Consider the following 14,642-nt stretch of genomic DNA (forward strand, 5'->3'; position numbering starts at 1 on the left):
TTAAGCAGAGGTACTGTGCTGAAGCGCTTCTTTGATCTACGTGGGGAAATCGGACATTTCATGGAGGGAAAAGGTAAACCTGTTAAGGAATTACAGTGCCCACTATGGCTGCAGGACCTTGCATTTATGGTTGATATTACAGAGCACTTGAATAATCTGAACAAAATGTTGCAAGGACGCAAAAAAATTGTTACACAGTATTATGACAGCATACGTTCATTCAAGTTAAAGCTCACATTATGGGAGACGCAGATGGCAAGCGGTGACCCTGCTCATTTTCCCTGTCTAAGAGATGTGTGCGCAGCAAGCGTTAATCCTGACGTGAGACAGTACAAAGACAAGATTTCAGGGTTGCTGAGGGAGTTTGAGAAACGATTTCAGGTCTTTAGCGAACTCGAGACAGAATTCGCAATTTTTCGCTCACCATTCACAGTCAGAGCTTCTGATGTGCCCGTTGACATGCAACTTGAAATAATTGATTTGCAGTGTGATGTAGAATTGAAGGACAAATTTGCCTCTGTGGGCTTGGACACTTTTTATCAGTATCTCCTGCCAGGCTATCCTAAATTAACTGCACTGGCTGCAAAAATGTTGTGCATGTTTGGGACCACCTACCTTTGTGAGCAAGTTTTCTCAGTAATGAACATTAATAAAACGAAGCTGCGCTCAAAGCTCACACATAAGCACTTAAATGAGATTCTAAAATTGGCTGCTACTCAGGACATGATGCCCGATATTGATGCACTTGTGCAGGCTAAAAGATGCCAAGTTTCAGGGGCAAATTGATAAAGTAAATATGTTTACTTTAAAAAAAAAAAAAAACTCTGTTTTAAAAAAACTTATAAACTTATGTATAAATTTGCAAATTTTACAAAGATTTTCTTTTTAAAACAGCTGCCACTTAAGATTTTAAGTGTGTGGAGTCAATTCATGTGTTCAGAATTGCTTCCCAGAATTTGAAAATGGATTTTAAATAATTTCTTTTGATGTTTGATTTATGTTAACATGCAGGACAGTGTTTTTAAGTTCCACAAAACTGTGACTAAATGTTTTGTGACATTGTACAATAACTGTGATCAGCTTTTATGCATAATGCACTTAAATAAATGTTAAACTGAGTAATAGTGTTGTTGAAATTGCACATACTAATTAGGTTGTTCATAATATATTTTGTAAAAGGACAATTCATTTAATATAAAGATTTTTATAATTTACTTCTTTGCACTAATACAAAGAAAAAAAGTGGACTTATTGTTAGTTCTATGTAATTTTGCTATGAGTTTACTGGTCTGGCCCCCTTGAGATCAGATTAAGCTGTATGCGGCCCCCAGACCAAAATGAGTTTGACACCCCTGATCTAAACTTAGAATAATTTATTTTAATTTATTTTTCCTGATATGATTCATAACTTGCAATGTACGCCTAATATTATCCTGTGTTTGGCACTGACGGATAAAACCTGATTGATCTTGATTTATTAGGTTGGGCAGGAATTCTTCCATTCTTCTGGCCATAATTGATGTGAACAGTCTGTAATCAACATTTAATATTGATAAAGGTCTATACGATCCACATTCTAACTTATCTTTGCCTTCTTTTGGAATAATAGATATAACTGCATCCTTCCAAGATGGGGGAGCTATCGCATTCTTTAAAACCCAATTAAAAGTACGGACCAAGATAGGTATTAGTTCCTTTTGGAATGCTCTATACCACTCCCCAGTAAATCCATCCGGTCCTGGGGATTTATTAGATTTTAATTTAGTAATAGCCCCTTTTAATTCATTAGCGGTTATTTTTGCTATCAGTGTTTTATTTTGCTCATCAGTAAGGGTAGGTAACTCCAATGCATCTAAAAAACAATCATTCTCCTGGTGTCTATCTTCGGGTATTTTAGAATATAATTTTTTATAAAACCTTTCAAAAACATCTTGAATGTTCTCTTGTTTGGTTTGTATTGTATTAGTAATCGGATCCCTGGTTTTTTATATTGTTTGATCTGCTTGTTGTTAATTTCCATGCCAATATTTTCATAAATTTAGATCCATTTTCGTAATATTTTTGCCTAAAAAACAATTTCTTTCTCTATTTCTTGAGTATACAGCATATTAATTTTGTTTCTTTTTTTATTTTTATTTGTTCTAGTATTTTGGGGTTTGCTTGTCCTTATGTTCTTTTTCTAATAAATTTAATTGATGCTGTAATTTTTATTGATGCTGTAACTCCTGTTGTCGAATTTTCTTTTTGAGTGAGGCTAGTGCTATAATTTTACCTCTTAATACTGCTTTTGCAGCATCCCACAATATGGGGGGTGTAACCTCTTCATTATCATTAGTTTCTAAATAAGAATTAATCTCGTTTTTAATATATACTGTATTTTAAAAGAGGGATCATTAAGAAGATTCAAGTTAAATTTCCACAAAGTATCCTTAGATTTATTATCTAGTTTTACTGTTAAGTAGCTTGGGGCAAGATCACTGAAATCTATCGTTCCGATATCACAGCTAGTCACCCTGGTCCTATCTCTATTAAACATGAGGTAATAATCTATCCTGGTGTAGACATTATGTGGGGGAGAAAAATGTGTATAATCCTTAGTATTCGGATATAGGTCTCTCCATACATCAATTATGCCAATATCATTCATCAATGTGTTAATTTTCTGATGGATGGGTTTAGAAAAAGTAGTTTTTTTGTTTGAAGAGTCAAGCTCAGGTTGTAAATGTACATTTAAATCACCTCCACAAATCAATATACCTTGTGTTTCAGAAGACATAATCTGAAAAACTTTTTGAAAAAAGGTAACATTACTACCAGGTGGGGCATAAATGTTAAATAAAGTAACATATGTTCCATTCATCATTCCATGCACAAAAATAAATCGACCCTCTTTATCAGCATACTCATATTTCTTTTCAAAAATAACCTTATGGGATATCAAAATAATAACTATGTCCTGTATGATATGACGAGTAATAGATCTGAGTGAATCCCATTCTTTTCAATTTTTCATGCTCAATGTTACTCAAATGTGTCTCTTGTAGATATACAATATGAGCATTTTCTTTTTTCATTTTGCTTAATATTTTTTTCCTTTTAATTGGGTTAAGCAAACCATTCACATTGAAAGAAATTACTTTTACTTCATTATTTGTTATGTCTATTCAATATAATGTTGAAATCTAAAGTATGATAAAAGCACAGTCCCTGGAAAAACAATATACGAACAAGTAAAGAAAATATTAAAAACCTGACAAACATAATGTGCTTCCAAGATAGGGGTCTCGAACAAACGACCCTGTAACAAGTTGGTAGTGGCGTCTAGCATGGAGGGGAAACCTTCTCTTCCACAGTGGTGATCAGGGCCCTCCAGTTCACCGTCTTTACATGAGATATAAGGGAACATAACTCACGTGTCCGACGTAGTGTGCTGTCATTCAATAATACGAAGAGAGAAATTAAATCAAAGTCTATCTAAAGATTTAAGGTCCAAACATGATTAACCTCCAGCATTTTTCTTCATTTTTTTTTTATTGTAGAGTGCATATGCAGCCTCACATTATCTTCTATATGCCTGTAGATGTTCCCTGATGTCTGTCGATCTCAGAGCCTTTTTACCTCGTCTTCCGTTGTGAAACAGTCTCCCAAGACGTGCTCTCGAGTTGTTCCATAAGTGATTCAGTCAGCGATGTTTTCTCCACACTGAACCCTCTTTTCTCCATATCCAGATAAGCTTCTTCAGCTGTGTGGTAGATGTGGGTCCCATCCTCATAGAACACACGTAGTCTTGCCGGATAAGGGGTCTGGAATCGAATCTTCTTTTCTTTCAGCACTTTTTTCACCTCTGTGTATTCCTTCCTTTTCTGAAGAACCGCAGGAGGATAATTATGATCGAAGTAGATTCTTTGTTGACCCACAAAGATATCCTTTTTCATCCATGCCTTCCGGATCACTTCTTCTTTCATTTTGTACCTGAGGAATTTCACTACAATCGACCTGGGTCTCGCGTTCACTCCAGGTTTGGGTGCAAGTGCCCGGTGTGCTCTTTCCACATGCAGTTCTGTCTCTGGAGGAAAATCCAAAGTGTCTCACAGGAGTTGTTCGACGTAGTCAGTCATGGGATTTCTCTCTGCGTCCTCTGGCATGTTGTATATCCTTATATTATCTCTTCTTGATCTACCTTCTTGGTCAATTTGTTTACTTTCCAGATGCGACTGCATTTTTATCATTTTTTGCATTTTGCAATCCACATTTTGCAATCGCGTTTCGATTTCTTCAATGCGATCTTCTGCGTGACCGATTCTTTGATTTGTCTTGTTTAATTCGATCTTAAATTCATCCAGCTGATGATTATTCTCTTTGCGAAAGTTTTGAATCTCCTCCAAGATTCGTTCCAGATTGATTTGCATGTTATCCGGGTAAGTTTGCTGGCGATTAGAATCTTGCTTTTGTGCTAACGCATGTGTCACGCCGGCGCCTTCTTGCTGTCTACCTTCGGTTTCTAGGACCTCTGTGTTAGTTTTCCTACTCTTCTCTCTTGTTTCCATTGTTGTTCCACTATTATAGACTGCTTTAAAGAAGTTTTTTATTTTTCTCAAGATTTAGTGGAGATTTTTAATTAAATCGTCGAAGGAGACGATGAACTATGCTGCCATTCACTCAGTCGCCGGAACCGGAAGTCGAACCTTTTTTTTTTTTTTACTTACTGTTTTTAATTACTGTTTGTATTACAATAGTTTTCCGACAAATATTGTGATTAAATGGTGTATAACATTGTATCTAAAATGTATAAGAAAATTACAAAAAAACAAACATACCACTCTGAAATGTCCTGTGAAATATATGCTTGCAGAGTCTGTCCATGAAATCCATTCTGGACGATCCTCTTTTTTGTTAACATTCTTAAGTCTGAATCGGGCTTGAATTGAGGTCATTCTTAATATTTACATCTGAGTGGAGCTTGCGGTTATAGTAAAGGACGTGACATTTCCCGAACACGCGCTAACTGTACGTACACACCGCCGCCGACTTGAGCTGTAAAGAAGCTCTGGGCGCCCTGTCAAGGACGCTTGTCAAAAAGTACGGGGAAGCTTGTTGACACTTTGGCCGCTCTGACGTAGCAGCATTCTATGTTCGATCATGGGAGAAGAAAGGTGTCACACCATGAAATGTAAACAGAAAAAAACAGGCAATGCATTCGGCAGTTTAGGATATCGCACAAGATTTGTCAACACAGAAAACATTTCATCACTGGAGAGTTTTTTTCGACACCATCGTATCAACTGATTTTGATTAATATGCGCGAGGGAGAGAGAGCAAGACAGCACTCGTGTTGTTTGAAGCATAGACTGTAAATAGTCGGGGAGCCAAAGTCTCAAAAATGGGTTGAACCTGACATGGTCTGTTATACTTTTTATTTGTGTTTTTTCTGTTAACTTTGACCCTAAGAACCAATAATTGGAGGGTCTGCTCTGCCGGAAATATCGCGAAAAAAAATTGTGGCCATTTTAGTGTATGCACCCTTTATTTTTTATCAGAAAAATGTGAAAAATGATTTTTTCCCTCAAATCCTCAGTGGGTTTGGTAGGCTGTCAATAAATGCACTCCAGATACAAAGATCACATTTGCTGACAACATCCACTGAAAAAATAACTCTTAAAACACATTTCTACATGATTTTGCATCAATTTAATGCAAAAAATTTGGCGTTTTCTCACTTTTTTCCAATATTTTCATCTTTACTTCATTGGCAATCAACTATTCCCCCAAGTTATGACATCAGTCAATATGCCATTCTTTTCACCAAACAGTATACTCATTCCACAGAAAAAATCATAAAAATCCAACCAAAATCAATGGATCTGTGATGATTTCACTAATAGTTGATCAGCAGGCTCAGAACCTCAATAGAATTGTAGGCTACTCTCAAAATTCCGAAAGACATGTAGTCCATGAGCCAGGGGGGTTGATCGGTATCATCGGGGGGGAAAATGCTATCATTGTTATTTGGCAAGGTATACACCCCTAATATTAGAAAAATCACTATAGCAGTGCAGGGGTGGTAGCGAAATCACTTTTTTCAGCTCATGAAGTTTCTAACCCCCTAAGATAAATTCTGTTTTTGAAATCTGGTGTATATCTGGTTTAGGCTCATGCTAGGGATATTGTCAATATTCTATAATATGGTGCTTGGTATCGCTGGAAAGGGGACCTTTTAGGCTTTCATTTAAGCCCAGTACTGAATCTGTCTGACAAACACAGAGGTCACATGACTTCTTTAAACCAGAAATAACACACATTTTTTCACAATTTCCGCCTAAACCGTATGCTTTATTTTATCCCTGTGGCATGAAAGAACACCACGGACACAAAAGTCAACAACTTCAATACTCAAGGCACTCTGATGACTCAGAAAATGTATAATATACCCATACTATTTATTTGTGAGAGCCTTAAATTAGACTTGTGCAGCCAGCACAAGTCTTCAAAATAGAATAGAGCCAATAGAATGGACAAATAGAATACCCTAGTCCAGGGCCAAATGTTGTAATAAAAACACTTGTAATTGGTGTAACAAAATGTTTCTATCATGTATTTTTATATTCACCCACTTTCAGTTAGAATGTCAGAATGTAGCTCATGCACTGAATGTTGATGGATTTTGACAAGGTTTTGTCAGTTTTGTGAAAAGATTGTTGGAATCAATCGCTGTAAAAATCTGTTATTGTCTATCCATTCTAAAAGTGCATCTATCCATTATAAAAGTCCATCTATCCATCATAAAAGTGCATATGTCCATTATAAAAGTCCATCTCTCCGTCATAAAAGTCCATCTCTCCATCATAAGTCCATCTATCCATTCTAAAAGTCCATCTCTCCATTATAAAAGTGCATCTATCCATCATAAAAGTGCATTTATCCATTATAAAAGTGCATCTATCCATCATAAAAGTGCATTTATCCATTATAAAAGTGCATCTGTCCATTATAAAAGTCCATTTCTCCATCATAAAAGTCCATCTCTCCATCATAAAAGTCCATCTATCCATTATAAAAGTGCATCTCTCCATCATAAAAGTCCATCTCTCCATCATAAAAGTCCATCTATCCATTATAAAAGTGCATCTCTCCATCATAAAAGTCCATCTATCCATTCTAAAAGTCCATCTCTCCATTATAAAAGTGCATCTATCCATCATACAAGTGCATTTATCCATTATAAAAGTCGATCTATCCATTATAAAAGTGCATCTCTCCATCATAAAAGTCCATCTATCCATTATAAAAGTCCATCTCTCCATTATAAAAGTGTATCTATCCATCATAAAAGTGCATTTATCCATTATAAAAGTGCATCTATCCATCATAAAAGTGCATTTATCCATTATAAAAGTGCAGATATCCATCATAAAAGTGCATCTGTCCATTATAAATGTCCATCTATCCATTATAAAAGAGCATCTGTCCATTATAAAAGTCCATCTCTCCATCATAAAAGTCCATCTCTCCATCATAAAAGTCCATCTCTCCATCATAAAAGTCCATCTATCCATTCTAAAAGTCCATCTCTCCATTATAAAAGTGCATCTATCCATCATAAAAGTGCATTTATCCATTATAAAAGTGCATCTCTCCATCATAAAAGTCCATCTCTCCATCATAAAAGTCCATCTCTCCATCATAAAAGTCCATCTATCCATTATAAAAGTGCATCTCTCCATCATAAAAGTCCATCTATCCATTCTAAGTCCATCTCTCCATTATAAAAGTGCATCTATCCATCATAAAAGTGCATTTATCCATTATAAAAGTCCATCTATCCATTCTAAAAGTCCATCTCTCCATTATAAAAGTGCATCTATCCATCATAAAAGTGCATTTATCCATTATAAAAGTCCATCTCTCCATCATAAAAGTCCATCTCTCCATCATAAAAGTCCATCTATCCATCATAAAAGTCCATCTATCCATTATAAAAGTCCATCTCTCCATCATAAAAGTCCATCTATCCATCATAAAAGTCCATCTCTCCATTATAAAAGTGCATCTCTCCATCATAAAAGTCCATCTATCCATTCTAAGTCCATCTCTCCATTATAAAAGTGCATCTATCCATCATAAAAGTGCATTTATCCATTATAAAAGTCCATCTATCCATTCTAAAAGTCCATCTCTCCATCATAAAAGTCCATCTCTCCATCATAAAAGTCCATCTCTCCATCATAAAAGTCCATCTATCCATTATAAAAGTCCATCTCTCCATCATAAAAGTGCATCTCTCCATCATAAAAGTCCATCTATCCATTATAAAAGTCCATCTCTCCATCATAAAAGTCCATCTATCCATCATAAAAGTCCATCTCTCCATCATAAAAGTGCATCTGTCCATCATAAAAGTGCATCTGTCCATTATAAAAGTCCATCTCTCCATCATAAAAGTGCATCTATCCATTATAAAAGTGCATCTATCCATCATAAAAGTGCATTTATCCATTATAAAAGTCCATCTATCCATTATAAAAGTCCATCTATCCATTATAAAAGTCCATCTCTCCATCATAAAAGTCCATCTATCCATTATAAAAGTCCATCTCTCCATCATAAAAGTCCATCTCTCCATCATAAAAGTCCATCTATCCATCATAAAGGTCCATCTCTCCATCATAAAAGTGCATCTATCCATCATAAAAGTGCATCTGTCCATTATAAAAGTCCATCTCTCCATCATAAAAGTGCATCTCTCCATTATAAAAGTCCATCTATCCATTCTAAAAGTGCATCTATCCATCATAAAAGTGCATCTATCATCATAAAAGTGCATCTGTCCATTATAAAAGTGCATCTCTTCATTATAAAAGTGCATCTGTCCATTATAAAAGTGCATCTCTTCATCATAAAAGTGCATCTGTCCATTATAAAAGTCCATCTCTCCATCATAAAAGTGCATCTCTCCATTATAAAAGTCCATCTATCCATTCTAAAAGTGCATCTATCCATCATAAAAGTGCATCTATCATCATAAAAGTGCATCTGTCCATTATAAAAGTGCATCTGTCCATTATAAAAGTGCATCTCTTCATCATAAAAGTGCATCTCTTCATCATAAAAGTGCATGTCTTCATGTTCATTTTATGAAGTATACTTAAGTAATTTTCAAGTATATTTTTAAGTATACTTTATGTAGTAAGTAGAAAAATAGTGCAAAAATAATAATGTTACATGTTAAGTGCAAAGTATAATGTTATGTTTACTTAAAGAAAACTTACAAGTACACTTGCAGTATAAACTACGAAACTAGTAGTTTACTGAGAGTACACATCAGTGTGTACTTTCATAAACTAAAAAATGTACTACTTGTATTAAAACAGTAAACTACTAGTATACTTATAAGTTCACTTGTAGTACAGATGCATTACAAATGAGAAACCTAGTTGTGTGCTTAGTTTACTACTCTTACAAATACTAAAAATACGAAAAGTGAGCCAATTTAGTCCCAAGCAGTATTGAAATAGTACACAATTTTACTACAAGTACACATTGATATTAGTATACTTACTACATAAAGTATACTTAAAAATATACTTGAAAATTACTTAAGTATACTTCATAAAATGAACATGAAGACATACACTTTTATGATGAAGATATACACTTTTATGATGAAGAGATGCACTTTTATGATGAAGAGATGCACTTTTATGATGGATAGATGCACTTTTATGATGAAGAGATGCACTTTTAGAATGGACAGATGCACTTTTATGATGGATAGATGCACTTTTATGATGGATAGATGCACTTTTAGAATGGATAGATGGACTTTTATAATGGAGAGATGGACTTTTATGATGGATAGATGCACTTTTATAATGGAGAGATGGACTTTTATGATGGATAGATGCACTTTTAGAATGGATAGATGGACTTTTATAATGGAGAGATGGACTTTTATGATGGATAGATGCACTTTTATGATGGAGAGATGGACTTTTATAATGGAGAGATGGACTTTTATGATGGAGAGATGGACTTTTATAATGGATAGATGCACTTTTAGAATGGATAGATGGACTTTTATAATGGAGAGATGGACTTTTATGATGGATAGATGCACTTTTATGATGGAGAGATGGACTTTTATAATGGAGAGATGGACTTTTATGATGGAGAGATGGACTTTTATAATGGACAGATGCACTTTTATGATGGATAGATGCACTTTTATGATGATAGATGCACTTTTATGATGATAGATGCACTTTTATAATGGAGAGATGGACTTTTATGATGGATAGATGGACTTTTATGATGGAGAGATGGACTTTTATGATGGAGAGATGGACTTTTATGATGAGAGATGCACTTTTATGATGGATAGATGCACTTTTATGATGGGTAGATGCACTTTTATAATGGATAGATGGACTTTTATGATGGAGAGATGGACTTTTATAATGGATAGATGGACTTTTAAAATGGAGAGATGGACTTTTATAATGGACAGATGCACTTTTATGATGGATAGATGCACTTTTATGATGGATAGATGCACTTTTATGATGATAGATGCACTTTTATGATGATAGATGCACTTTTATAATGGAGAGATGGACTTTTATGATGGATAGATGGACTTTTATGATGGAGAGATGGACTTTTATGATGGAGAGATGGACTTTTATAATGGACAGATGCACTTTTATGATGGATAGATGCACTTTTATGATGGGTAGATGCACTTTTATAATGGATAGATGGACTTTTATGATGGAGAGATGGACTTTTATAATGGATAGATGGACTTTTAAAATGGAGAGATGGACTTTTATAATGGATAGATGCACTTTTATAATGGATAAATGCACTTTTATGATGGATAGATGCACTTTTATAATGGAGAGATGGACTTAGAATGGATAGATGGCCTTTTATGATGAGAGATGCACTTTTATAATGGATAGATGGACTTTTATGATGGAGAGATGGACTTTTATGATGGATAGATGGACTTTTATAATGGACAGATATGCACTTTTATAATGGATAAATGCACTTTTATGATGGATAGATGCACTTTTATAATGGAGAGATGGACTTTTATGATGGATAGATGGACTTTTATGATGGAGAGATGGACTTTTATAATGGACAGATGCACTTTTATAATGGATAAATGCACTTTTATGATGGATAGATGCACTTTTATAACGGAGAGATGGACTTTTATGATGGATAGATGGACTTTTATGATGGAGAGATGGACTTTTATAATGGACAGATGCACTTTTATAATGGACAGATGCACTTTTATAATGGATAGATGCACTTTTATGATGGATAGATGCACTTTTATAATGGATAAATGCACTTTTATGATGGATAGATGCACTTTTATAATGGAGAGATGGACTTTTAGAATGGATAGATGGACTTTTATGATGGAGAGATGGACTTTTATGACGGAGAGATGGACTTTTATAATGGACATATGCACTTTTATGATGGATAGATGGACTTTTATAATGGATAGATGCACTTTTAGAATGGATAGACAATAACAGATTTTTACAGCGATTGATTCCAACAATCTTTTCACAAAACTGACAAAACCTTGTCAAAATCCATCAACATTCAGTGCATGAGCTACATTCTGACATTCTAACTGAAAGTGGGTGAATATCAAAATACATGATAGAAACATTTTGTTACACCTATTACAAGTGTTTTTATTACAACATTTGGCCCTGGACTAGGGTATTCTATTTGTCCATTCTATTGGCTCTATTCTATTTTGAAGACTTGTGCTGGCTGCACAAGTCTAATTTAAGGCTCTCACAAATAAATAGTATGGGTATATTATACATTTTCTGAGTCATCAGAGTGCCTTGAGTATTGAAGTTGTTGAGTTTTGTGTCCGTGGTGTTCTTTCATGCCACAGGGATAAAATAAAGCATACAGTTTAGGCGGAAATTGTGAAAAAATGTGTGTTATTTCTGGTTTAAAGAAGTCATGTGACCTCTGTGTTTGTCAGACAGATTCAGTACTGGGCTTAAATGAAAGCCTAAAAGGTCCCCTTTCCAGCGATACCAAGCACCATATTATAGAATATTGACAATATCCCTAGCATGAGCCTAAACCAGATATACACCAGATTTCAAAAACGTAATTTATCTTAGGGGGTTAGTAACTTCATGAGCTGAAAAAAGTGATTTCGCTACCACCCCTGCACTGCTATAGTGATTTTTCTAATATTAGGGGTGTATACCTTGCCAAATAACAATGATAGCATTTTCCCCCCCGATGATACCGATCAACCCCCCTGGCTCATGGACTACATGTCTTTCGGAATTTTGAGAGTAGCCTACAATTCTATTGAGGTTCTGAGCCTGCTGATCAACTATTAGTGAAATCATCACAGATCCATTGATTTTGGTTGGATTTTTATGATTTTTTCTGTGGAATGAGTATACTGTTTGGTGAAAAGAATGGCATATTGACTGATGTCATAACTTGGGGGAATAGTTGATTGCCAATGAAGTAAAGATGAAAATATTGGAAAAAAGTGAGAAAACGCCTAATTTTTTGCATTAAATTGATGCAAAATCATGTAGAAATGTGTTTTAAGAGTTATTTTTTCAGTGGATGTTGTCAGCAAATGTGATCTTTGTATCTGGAGTGCATTTATTGACAGCCTACCAAACCCACTGAGGATTTGAGGGAAAAAATCATTTTTCACATTTTTCTGATAAAAAATAAAGGGTGCATACACTAAAATGGCCACAATTTTTTTTCGCGATATTTCCGGCAGAGCAGACCCTCCAATTATTGGTTCTTAGGGTCAAAGTTAACAGAAAAAACACAAATAAAAAGTATAACAGACCATGTCAGGTTCAACCCATTTTATTGAGCTTTTGAGACTTTGGCTCCCCGACTAAAAGGTTTGAAGATGGCGAAGGTGAGTGCTCGCTCACGCTCGCTCTCTCTCTCTCTCTTGTTCTTAAATATGCCCTGTTTAGCGCGCCCTGTTAAACTTACAGGACTTAAAAACACATGCAAATGATACACTTTCACTCTATGATGGTTAAACTGTGCAATTAATTATTTTTTCTTGGAACTAATGTTTTGGTAGGAACGAAAGTTTACATCATATGTTTCTCCGGAATCAGCCAGCGCGAAGGACGTCTATATTCCGATTGGTTGCTGGCGTTTTGCCGCTGCTTGCCGCTGAACCGTGTCATAGCTCATTACCATAAAGTTGAGCTACTTTCAACTTTCTGATTGACGCTCTGGTCGCTCAAAACACGACGCCGAGGAATTTGACGCTCCTTGCAGCTGAGAGAAGCCAGCTTCCATTGAAAATGAATGACTTCCGGTAACTTTGGAAGCTCACGTCGGTTGGCCGTGTGAACGCACAGTAAGCGCTGCCGATCACAACACACTAGGCCAGCAAACAAATCACAGCACATTTCGTATTTCAGAAGGAGGGGCTTCATCGAAACCCGAACTAAACGCCGTGTTCAGGCCAGACTGGGGAGAGAGGTGCTGTAAAAATGTAAATTATGTGAAAAATAATGTTTTTTGAACAATCAAGCATTAAGCATATTCTAGTACACCTCAAAAAACAAAATCAAGACTTTGTAAAAGGGCATATTAGGACCCCTTTAAGAACCTAATTGTTCTTATTTTTTTGTTGCAGGCTTATGTTAAAATGCAGCTTTAGATTCTCTAAAATTTCTCTAGAATCTGGAAAAGGTTAAAAAAATGCTGCATTGAAGGTTCTCAAGAGCAGAGTGGCTTCCATAGTTATTAAATCTAAGAACTTTGGAACAATCAGGGTTTTTCTTGGGATGGCTGCCCAGCCAGATAGAACAATGACCTTAAGCACATGGCCAACACTATGCTGGAGGGCCTTACGGCGAATATCTGCTGGCACAGAGTGAGTGGAGCAGAACAGGCATATTACATTAATTCCCATGGAAGCTAAGCTTCATCTAAGAAGAAGAAAAACATTTGTTTACATTTTTTTGTGAATTTGGAGTGCTGTCAGTACAGAGAACAATGACAAATATCGGTGTTGCCTACACTGTGTTATCCTCTTTTTAAAATTTGCACCCTGTTGACTTAAATGGGGGAAGTTTTAAACCTGCTTTTAGCCTCTCCTGAGACCCGAGAGTTTGCCTGGTGTAGGACCTAATAAGTATAATAACTAAAATTTGTTTTTGTACAGGAAGTACAGGAAGCAGAAAATTATGTCCTCATGTGAGGACAGTGGGTCTATGATTTACCATATGATGTCCTCATGTGAGGACAGTGGGTCTATGATTTACCATAGTACTAGCAATTATGTGAAGTGTCAGTACAAATGAAGTGATAAACACTGACAAAATCTGATTGTGTTATAATAGTAATGGCCAGCAGAGAGCAGTAGAAGACCACTTATTGGCTCACTTTCATTTTAAACTTCTTGATTTACCAGTTTTCTGCACTAAAGCAAACCAGTTTTTCCATGTTAACTCAATAATGCATGCTCACACACACACACACACACACACACACACACACACAGACAAATGTTATTGTTTTTTAAATGCTATTGCGATACATCTAAATATTCCCAAGTTTAGCTAACCACGTTATATAGT

At 35.5% G+C, this 14,642-nt stretch overlaps 1 long non-coding RNA gene across 1 annotated transcript; it reads left to right on the plus strand.

Moving 5' to 3' along the window:
- The first annotated feature begins 1,361 nt into the window (after positions 1-1,361).
- Positions 1,362-14,007, plus strand: LOC307157438. Its single transcript, XR_013820973.1, has 2 exons — positions 1,362-5,357; positions 12,939-14,007. It is a non-coding gene; the product is annotated as an uncharacterized lncRNA (long non-coding RNA).
- Positions 14,008-14,642: the final 635 nt, after the last annotated feature.

The sequence above is a fragment of the Squalius cephalus genome (assembly GCF_949319135.1).
Source record: "Squalius cephalus genome assembly, chromosome: 4".
NCBI classification, from domain to species: domain Eukaryota; kingdom Metazoa; phylum Chordata; class Actinopteri; order Cypriniformes; family Leuciscidae; genus Squalius; species Squalius cephalus.